This window comes from Notothenia rossii (genome assembly GCF_949606895.1).
Source record: "Notothenia rossii genome assembly, chromosome: 2".
Taxonomy (NCBI): Eukaryota; Metazoa; Chordata; class Actinopteri; order Perciformes; family Nototheniidae; genus Notothenia; species Notothenia rossii.
The window spans coordinates 83,301,794-83,313,191 of NC_136904.1; positions in this window are offsets into that span (position 1 = coordinate 83,301,794).

The following is an 11,398-nucleotide window of genomic DNA, read 5'->3' on the forward strand; positions in this document are numbered from 1 at the left end:
TTTTCTTTGTGAGTATATGTGTCATGTTGCATATTATGCACTTGAGCGTCCCTCAAACCTTCTGATGTGGAAGCATCACGTAGAGATGAAAGTCTGGTAGTGTGCTGATGGTGGCCACCTGGGAGTTTAAAATCAACCACTTATCCTCAATTTTAGTGATATTTTCAGATTTTTTTTATGATACATTTCTGAATTGCCATTTTCCATGTGTGCTTTCAGGATAAAGGACAGATGTGCACTTTTTTCATTCCGATATTTTCCCAAATGAAGATCTTCTAGAGAGGAACTTTATCGTTAACACTTGCATTGAACTTACAGTAAGGGCGCATAGCGTCAGCCTTCTTGCACATTAGCATTGAGTCATGAGTAAGATTATTTTATATCAGATATTTGTCCCTTCGTTCAATTTACGACATGACCCGAGAACTTATTCTCAGCAGGTTAAATCTCTCCTTTACCTTAAGCTCTTAAAACAACTTAATTGGCGTTTCAAAATGGAGAGACACCTTCCCTCTTCATAGCCCCTAGCTATGCTTCTTACTAATTGTTATTCAATAAATGTTCTCATAGAGGGATACTTTCATCAGTCTTTCCAAACCTTGTCCCTTTTTTTATTTTTATTTTTTAAAGATAAGCGTGTATTTCATACGATAGGGTAGTGTTAACATTTGAATGCATAGTTGACTAAACTCTCATAAAGCTCTTTTTCCCTTCCGTTTTTAAAAGCTCACTTTTTAGACTTGGAAATTGACAGCTTGCTGTTTCAGGAAGGCCAACTGGGAGAAAAAAAATGGTTTCAAACATATTAGTGAAGACAGAATGCCGTCTGAATCAGCACTGTCAAAAAGACAGCACTTTGTATGCTACATGCTGTATGTTTGTGTAGGCGAGTAAAGTGGTGCTGACAGCTACATGCTTTATGGCAAACTGGAAAAGCCGACGGTAGCTTTCAACCACTCCGACCCTCTTTAATCTCTGGTAGAAACATCAGTCTACACCGTAAGGTAAGAACAAAAGAAAAGTTGTTTTGGAAATGTGTTAGCAAAACATTTTTGAAAGTGATGCCCTGCTTGGTAGACAGAGTTGGGTTTCAAAGGTAAACACTTATAGGTTCATATAGACCCAAAAACACTATGGATGGGGAAAATATAGCTATTCAGCATTTGAGGATTTGAAAATATAAGCCTCATATCATGTAAGCATACTTGACTCTTTAAATAATCTGGTAATTTAGCGTTGGTGTCTTGTGAGTAGGAGAGAAGTCATTTCCATAATTCTTCCTCCACAGCTCAAATGTTAAATCAACGAAAAAATAAACAGAGCACAAGGTTTTATGTTCTTATATAAATGCATTGATTAATTGTAGATTAAAACAATGCTGGCTCCTAACAGACAGGCATACTGAACAAGTGTTATTTGGTAAATGTAGGCCTACTTAGATTTTTAAGACTCCTGCAATGTGTCGTTATTAATAACGACTAGCAAATCAGTCAGCGAGAATCCAGAATTTAAAGTTTGAGTTTTCTACATGCTTATTGGAGTAAAACAGCAAAGCTACATTGAAGGCATCCACCTGTTCTAATCTACTGTAAATCAAATATGACTGTGACTACAATTGGGCAAGTGACTAATGAACGGGTAGAGGAGGTTGCTAACTCAGGAACAATAACGCTGGATAAAAGGGTGACCAGTTGGGTAGGAAACAAGAAGGCCGGCTTGAGAACAATGAAGAAACAGGATAGTTCCTCAGCTCGGAAACAGCTGATAGGAAACATGTGAACCTAATGACCGGGGAACAGGAAGGTTTAACTCTTTGGTAACACCTAGTGGTAAGGCAATACAGTGTCTCCTCTGCCAAACAGTTTACAGCTTTCCCCCAGTATATTTACTTCTTTAAAAAGAAGTTGGACCTGACAGAGAACAAACAGAGGCTGTGTATCATGACAAGGTTTTGAATTAAAACCTAACTCCTCCAGTGACGTCTCCACCTACTCAACATCGCTCAGGTGAGGTGATTTGAGCTAGCTGTAAGCTAAAGATAGCATGCTGATTATTCAAAGTTTGCTGTGTATCAAATGTTTGTAAATTAGCTGAAACATCAGGGCACTGTTTATGTTTATTGGGAGAGATGCTGTAGAGAAAAAAATGCTTTGTTTTATCAACAACAAACTGTTTGCTAGCTAATTATGTTTTGTTAGCTAGCTTATATCACATAATGGCTTGCCTTCCACCAAGTCAATTCACTTTGAAGAGCAAACTATTTATTTTTATTCTTGGGGCATGACATGTAGAGAATCCTAGCCTTATACTGCAAAAACATTCTCAGAGATTACACATGGCTGGTTGATAATTCAGGCCAGGGACATGAGAATAAGCAACTCAGGAAATACAAATCGTTAAATTCTGCCTGTCTTCAAAGTCTGAAACAGAACAAGGTTAACAGAGCAGTTCAGCAGTTGTGGCAGAGAAATAAATATAGTTTGGTTTACACATTAAACAGCTGAAGTTATGATATGAATACACTATAGGTCAGCTTTCTTTAAACAGTACGCCTAAGGAGATTCATATCAATATTTTAAGGCATATTAAAGCATCTGTAAGGCAGATAAGGGTGTGAGAAGTCAACCAATAATGTATCAAGAATTACACTATTACATGATGTGTATTGGCTCAGGGATCCAAGACTGTGGTTTTCATAAGGAGCCTTGTTAAAAATCCATTAGAGGTCTAGAATAGATTCTAATTTAAAGAGAGGACATCATCATATCATTTTCTAAATGCACCAGTATGGATGATGACAAAATGGAAACAATTTGATCTAATGAGAGACTTGTGTTTCTCTGATGTGCGAACATGTATTTATAATGCAGACAAAACCCTTATGTTAGTGTTCACTCTGTAACAGATATGTGTGTGTTAGACCCCAAAGATGTCTCATTCAGTTCTCTCTGTGTGAAAGCTCATTTTGTGCTTATTAATTTTTCATTGGCATTCAAATGCTCCTTGTGGTAGGAGCGCTGTAGGATTTCACTCATGTTTTCCCACGAATGCAAGAGATGGCTGGTATATCATGTCAAATACGTTAATCATTCATGATTCATATGATTTATTGAAAAATAATCTGGTTCTGCATTCAGTCAGTTCATTTGTAGATACAATATTCATTTGCACCAATACTCAGATAACTCCTTACACAAGGTTACATTCCATATTTAATTGTTTTGATATGTTTTAGCTATTGTACAGTATATGTTGTTTTGGCTGCACCAGTTTTTAAAAAAGACATATTAGAGATGCCCCGATCCGATCACGTGATCGGGGATCGGAACCGATCACGTGATTTTGAAAAGATCGGAATCGGGAGAAAAAAATCGGGGATCGGGATTTTTTATTTTTTTTATTTTTTTATAAATACTTTTTTTAAATGTTGTATTCAATGTTACAAAACAAAAATGACCATGTTCAAGTCTTAAAGTCATCCTGAGGCCTTAGTTTTGGTTTCAAATTACACAACATCATGTATGTGTTGCTTCTTTGGGGCTTGTTTTCATAGACCTGGTTGCTTATTTCTCTCAAATCTGGCAACAGAGTGGGCAGGGCGCAGTGTCTAATTGTAGCAGTAAGCTAACGAGTACTGATAAGCTTTATTTTGTTTTGATCCAATGCTGCACAACTGAACTGATCCAATGCTGCTGTGAAAGAAAGAAGCTATATCCATGTTGGATAGAATATCCAATTTAAATTAAAAAATAACCTTAAGGGACAACTTGAATGCTTTTTTTCTTTTTTTTCTCTTAATGCATTGCATAAAGATCGGATCGGGAAAAATCGGTATCGGCAAATTGTCGAAATCAAATGATCGGAATCGGATCGGGAGCAAAAAAAGGTGATCGGGACATCCCTAAGACATATAATTTAACGGACGCTCCTGATGAAAAGATTTGATAATACCACGATTTGCTAAAGTTTTACTTTCAATATGAAACAAATCAAGCTGCATTAGGAAAAGATCACAAAACACAATATTTCAGCAAAAAAAAGCTTTTTACTTTCAACATACAAGTCATCACAACACATCTATTTCCACTCTATATGATAGTAATTAAAGCATAAATGATAATAATAAAACAAACCTTTCTTTCACAATAATGTACAACCTGGTCAAATGTCAGCTCTGTCTTGATATGTTATGGTTTAATCTAAGAGATGTAATAAAAGTAGCAATATTAAAATAGAAAAAGTATTGTATAAAACAATTGGACTCAGGAAAAAGTAAAGTATCAGAAGTAAAAAGTATAAAAGTGGTGTCTGTAATGTTGTTAAATTATTGATGCATTCACATCTAAGCAGTTTTTAAGCTACATTTAGCTGTTGGGGGATTTGAACAATACCTGTTATACTTTTATAACAGTAACTGTATCACAAGCACCTAGGTTTAGACAACTGTCTCACCTCTTTCCAGTTCAACCATTTAAAAAATGTCATCAGAAATGCATTATTGAAGCTTTATTCTAACACAACAACAGTAATGTGACTAACTCACACTGAATGCACTCAATGTAACAGTTGTCAAATGAATGTAGTGGAGTTAAAGGTACAACATTTCATCTCAGTGGTAGTGGATTAAAAAAAGGAAGCATCACAAAAATGAAATACTCTTAAAAATAGCATTACTTCATAAATAGCATCCTTGTTTGGATGTGCTTTATATATTAATAACTCTCTCTTAACCCCCATAAGCAAAGGTAAAAACAGACACATTTCAGAGAAAATAATGTTGTATACCGTCATCTTTCTATACCAGAAAATTAAGGTATGGTTTCACCGTTGGTGATACACCCACCGTGTACTTTCTGGCAGCCATGCATCCAAATGTTAAATACAAAATCCATAAAAGAGTGGTGGATACACATGACAGACACTGCTGGTGAAAGCAGGGAGTGGGAGTATTGAAAAAAGACACCATGCTCCAGTGGTTGTCAGTAAAGATCAGTGACAGTATGACAAATTGTAGAATTTGCAGGAATTACTAAGGCAAATCATGACAAGATGCCATTGAAAAATGTAAACCATTTTCATTAAACACATCAAAAAATGAAATGCCACACTGGCAAAACATGAAACACATTTGTATTAGTCTATCTTATCTTTGCCAGTTTTAATAGCTGCAGGTAAGCATATGTGGGTGAAAACTCTTGCAGAACATTTAAGGCAGAAGACAAACACTATTCAGGCTCTAATGAAATACTAATAAATAAATTAGTGGGTTCCTTTGTACTGGTATATCTTTATGCAATGGTGCATGCTGTCGGATACAGCTAGATGGCCCTCAGGTAGCAGGGTCAGTCCACGTGGACTACTCAAGCCCTGGGTTACTATTGGCCACCCCACTCCCTGTGCTGGATATAACAGGACTCTATGCTGCTCTCCCCAGTCCGCTACCAGTACATTACCATCTGCATCTATAGAAATGCCCCAGGGACATACCAGGACCGGTCCCATACCAGCACATACACCCAGAACTCGAACTGTGTTCCAGCCTGGCTCCAGCACTTTGATACACGGCACATGACCTGTTTCATTGCCCCTCTCGGACACAGCTACCATGCCTGAGCTCGAGCAGGCAGCCACTAAGTAAGGCCGGTGGAATCCAGTCACAACTGTGCGCTCTAGTCGGGAGCCTGTCTTAGGGTCAAGCTTCAGGGCAATGAGGGAGCCTCTCCGGATATCGGCGATCAAGAACTCATCCTGCCTGGTTACCGTCACTCCCCTGGGAGCCTCCAGTTCATCTCTTGCGGAGCCTGACCCTGACCCTCCAAAGGTCTGTAGCAGACGACCATGCCGGCTGAACACAAGCAGGGCTCGCTCTGCTGCACAACTTAGTGCAATTAAACCCTTAGCATTGACAGCAATGTCAAAGTAGTTACGGCATCGTCTAGCAGAGCCATCAGAAGTTGGGGAGGTTACTTGCTGGAGGACATTTCCCCGAGGGTCAGTCACCTGTTTCAAAGTAAAAAAAAGGCTGCTTCATTTAATAAAATACACACACTCTATGTCTAAATTGTAAATGTTTGAATATATGCATACCTGAATGCGTGCATTTCCACAGTCAACTATAAAGAGTTGGCCCTGTTGCGTGGCATGGATACCACTCGGCAGTGTAAGGTCAGACCGACCTGAACCTTGCTTTCCAAACTGCCTGATCAGATCAATTCCTCTGGGGTTTAACACTGCCAATGAGGAGTCACCCTCCTCCTCCATCTCCATGAGGGCTGGCTCTCCTCTGCCTCTCATTTGCTCTTGGGAGGAACCATCTATGACAGACATGGATAAAGACCTAGACACCAGTGGTTGTTTGGAGCCAGTAACTTTGAATCTTTTCTGTGGCTGGTGCAGAATGTTATGACTTCTATAAGAAGGGTATGAGAAGGTTTGCCCCATGTCATTAGGTCCCCTATTGAGAGGATGGGAGGTTGAGCTTGACATGGAGTTGAAGTTGCTACATTTAACGCTCCACAATCCTTCATGCTCGTTCGTCCCACCGCTGATCATCGGACGGGTCTTGTGTGTCAGGTCAACTGAAGACTTTGAAAGACGGGAATTGTAATTCAAAGAGCCTCTGTTCTTGCTGTAGTCATTAAGTGGACTAACTATGAAAGTGTAGCTGGAGTCAAGGCTGTCTGTTGGGGATGGGGCTCGGCAAGAGTCACCATGGGTCCCTAGAGAGTGTTCATCAGAGGACTGGCTGAGGCGAGACTGAGGTCGTCCCCTTGAGGTGAGATCCAGGCAGCTCTGGCTAGCCAGAGACTCTCTTGGAGTCAGCCTGGGAGATGTAAGGGCACTGTTGCCATACCTCAAATGTCTACTATGAGAATCTCCTCCCTGGCTGTCTAAACTCAAACAGTGATTCAGTTTAGCATGCTCCCGTCGTCGTTCCGGTGAGGGAGATGGCTTTCTACCAGAGACCCCAGTTATTGACTTCCTTGGATTCCTAGGAGAATGGTGCTTTCCATTACTGTTCATCTTGTACACCTGGTCCTTGCTTTCTGTATCCATGTTTTTAAGTAACGTAGGGACAGCCAGGAATACGTCTTCACCTTGTGGCTGACAGGAGGCTGACTCCATCTCTTCATCCTGGGATGACTCCCAGTCAGGCTGCTCACACTTCGGAAGCCAGTGGCCTATCTTTGTTGTGGAAAGGTTCTGTTCCTCCTCTGATTCGAGATCACTCCGAGTAGAAAGACTGATTTTTCTGACAACTCTTCCTGTTGGTGAGGTCCACCCCTGTCCTAGGGTGATATTCTCTCCTCCCGCACCTTGATGGTCTTTGTTGTCACACTGCATCTCCTGTGAATGAAGAGCACACATATGCCCCTGGGGACCACAACCTCCGACATGCAGGCACAGGCTTTGTTCTTGAACACGGATATCTCCAAAGGTGACAGCATTGGGTTGAGAGCTGGGTTTGAAGTTAACTTTTTTTAGGGAAACTGAAACTTCCCAGGGTTGTAGGAACTCTGCAATGTCCTTTAGCAGCTGGTTTGGCTCACTGTCCTCCAGACCTGACTGTTGACTCACAACCTGAATCCGTTGCTTAAGTTGAGCCACCATACGAAGCCTTTGGTCCAACAGGGACTGGCTGACCCGGGCTGCTGCCATGTTCTCCCTCTGGACCTGCTCCAGACCTTGCTGAGTGTCCCGATGGTCCTGCTCCACCCTCTCAAGCAGGCGCCGCTCTTCCCTGCGTGCCCCCAGAATGGACCGCTCTACACCCCGCTTCACAGATTCAGTTTCAACTGAATGCTTCTCATGTAGGCGAAACAGCTCTGCCTCTGCCTGCACCAGGTCGCCCCGTGCCTGTGACGCCCAACATGGAGGGGACCGAGGCAGCAGAGCAGGGCAAGAAACCTCTGACTGAGGATCTGGACCGGGGCTGTGGTCTGGGATAGGTGAGGCGGAATTGCTACTGAAGGGAGTTCCCACAAACATCATTACGAATGGATGGATCTAATTCGTTCTTAGAATTTAATTTGAGTTTCCTACAGAGAGACATAAAGGAAAAGGGGCGATAAATGCACACATTTATAACAAACTCATGAACTTTAGAAATGCTTAATGACCCACAGTATGTAGAAACATTAAATGTGTTGACTGAATCCTTCCAATCCAAAATGATATGCTATGCAGGTCTTAAGAATGGCTTAACATGTAAGCCATATATACAATTCTGTCATATCAAAAATGTATGAGATGTTCTCCTCGAGTACGGTTAGATGTTGCAATAGCCCAACTCTTTCAGAGATACTTTTTGATGCTATTAGTTTAACTATTGTTGTCAAGTATGCAGTATTTTCAGTGGGGAACATGTGCTAACCATTGTGGTAGTGACATCCTCATATGAAACATATCACTAGAAATTAAAATTTAAGATTTACTTTATAGGAATGAATACTGTATATGACAGACACTAAATCAAATAATGTAGTTTACTGAATCTGACACACTGTAATTTAGTCTGGCAGAGGTGAATGAGCAACCACTTTCTAAAGTATATGCACCAGATAGATCTTTTATTAGAGCCATTTCCATGCTGCCAAGTGAGCCCTTGCTTGTGGAAAGGTGATACATCTATGAAGGAAAGCCATAAGAGAGAGGAGTCTGTGGGCACAGAGAAAGAAGAAAGTTTTACACCGAGATATCTATTAGCATTTCAAATGGAGGCAGACTGCCAGAAGCATCCAGAGTTAGGGCGAGAGTGGGCGGTAAAGAGACAGCCCAAGTGTCAACACAACAAGTTCTGAAAACAGACCCCACTTTGATATTTTATTCATGAAACGAACAAAGTGATGCAGAAAAATGGCAGTGAAAGATGTCTGTCCTCCGAGTGATGTATTGCCATGAGTCTTGAATCCTAAGGAGCCATCATATAATAAACACAAAGTATCATTTTGACTGGGGCTGCTTTGGGAAGTTTATGGCCCCAGACCATTGTTTTAGGTATAGGAAAGGTTACAACAGACAGTCAGAATATAAAAGGTAAAATTATATTTATAAAAATATGTGCCAAGAAGTTTTTCCACATATACTGTAAAGCCTAAAATGGGGTCCGGTCATAAACATCTGGATTTAGTGACATTTGATAGAGTAGCATAAGATGTTGGAGGAGAAGAAAAAGAAAGGATACAAAAAGTAATTAATGTTTCTATACTGTATATTGAAAAAATGCAATAAATGCTGTTCTTTAAACACAACCTTAAAGTAACACACACTCAAACTGACTATATGTATATCAATAAGTCACGCAGTGTTATTTTACGAACGTCTTATTCTTGCAGGCTTCCATGTTGAAGGAAAACAAATGTCAATGGTACGAGTTATTGATGCACAAATGGTTATTTTGGTGGCGAAGTTTGCTTTTTACTTTAATATAATTGTGCAAGGCATAAAGGCAATCATTTCAATCACGGTTGGCTTTATGCTTTGCACTTGGATTGACATAAAAGCTTCTAGTGAAGCTAATTTATTTTTAAATGTTCCCTTTTCAGTGACATCACTTTATAGATAGTGTCAACGCTGAGTTTGGATATGATGGCTTGAATGTGCGGCCGTGGATTTCTTTAAGTCACCGTGTGGGGTAAGTCGTGATTCAGTATATTTTTTTGTGATTCATGTCCGGTTTAGCGTGTTGTCTATTTGTTGATTTAGTTTAGTATTGGGGGAAATAGACTTTAAAAAAACACTTTTCTGGTTAAAGCGTTCGGGCCTCCTCTGTAGCTTGTTAGCATGGATACCCATCAATAGGGTTAACATGGTGCTGTTAAGGCCATTGATAGTTGAGGGACCCTATTTGATATGAATGAATTAGTGTGGCATTTGTATCAGGGGTATGAATATTTGAAGTAGCCCACTCTGAGTCTTCTGTGCGGTACAGTTACTCAACCCATTACTAATTAAGCAATTCCTATTCTTCATATGAGCTGCTCGTTTTAATACTTGTGTGTGTCTGAGGCACTATGCCAGTCCCCTCTATTTGTGTCACAGAGCAGGTTTCCACTCAAATTACCAAACTACATAATAGATGAGGAGGGTCCAGTTTCTCATCTTGTAACTGGGATAACTGGGTCACATTTGGAAAATAACCAATGAGCAAACCAGTGTAACCATAACACATGTTTCTCAAAACTCAAGACTAATCTTTAGAAGTACTCAAAATATATTGAAACATTTTAGCGCGTCATGTTATCGTTTTTTTTAAATGCAAATGAACTTTAAGAGTTCTCAATCAAATAATACTTTATAAGAAAACAATTGAATGATGATTTGGTAGAAAAAAGGAACACCATTCCAATTCAGTGTCTTACCTGTCGTCAGGTAGCAGCGCTGCTACGACCCCATGCTCTGCTCTTCTTCAGCACATCTCCACTCTCGCTCACTTTAACCATAAACCTCTGGCCCTTCCTCTGCGCTGTTTCCCCTCTTGTTAGCGGTTGCTAGGAGACCACCAAGCTGACTCCAGTTTCCTCTGCATGCAAACTCAGAAGGTGCATCCAAAATGGATATCTGCCTTGGTCTTCAATCTGTAGACTTCATAGTTTACTTGGAATCCTGCTGCTGTGTTTTAGAGAAATACCACTTTGTGTAATAAGAGTCAAGAGTGGGGAGCAAATGTATTGAGGGCACAAACCACCTGAGGAAGCGACACCTCGTTACGTTATGAAATACACCTATGAGCTTTGTGTAGACATGAAGTGCTGTTGTTCTGGTTTATAAGGAGTTCACTTGGACATGTGCATGGGACAATCATTTCTAAGTTTGGTTGTCAACTGTAAATTGGGCTGAAACTAACATTTATTGACCTTATTAGTTTGTTTACGGATTATTTCCCCATTTAATGTTTGGTCCATAAAATGTCAGTGAATAGTAAAAATGGTCAAAGATCATAAGTTCATAGACTGTATGGTGATCTCTCCTTTTATCTAAAAAACCCAAAGATCTTTATATATATTTATAATATAAACATTTTATAAAATGAAACCGATTAACTTTTGTTTGAAAAATGTATTCTAACTAACTTGTATCAGAATTGTTGCAGATTAATTTCCTTTTTCGACCTTATTAATAGTTATCTTGATTAATCGTTTGGTCACCAGACAATAATGAAATATGCCTAAATTCATGGTTATATAAAACCCATACACAAAACACAAAAAGTGGCTAACACTCGTATCGGAGAAGCTGGAATATGGAATATTTAGCTTTTCTTAAAAATGCCTTAAAATTGTAAATCACTATCAAATATATTTGTCATGGATTTCTCGTGTGAAAATTGAAGCTCTGAGCATCATGCAGGTTTACAATTGTGTGATGAACCGTGCAGGTTTGTGTTTCACAGGAAATC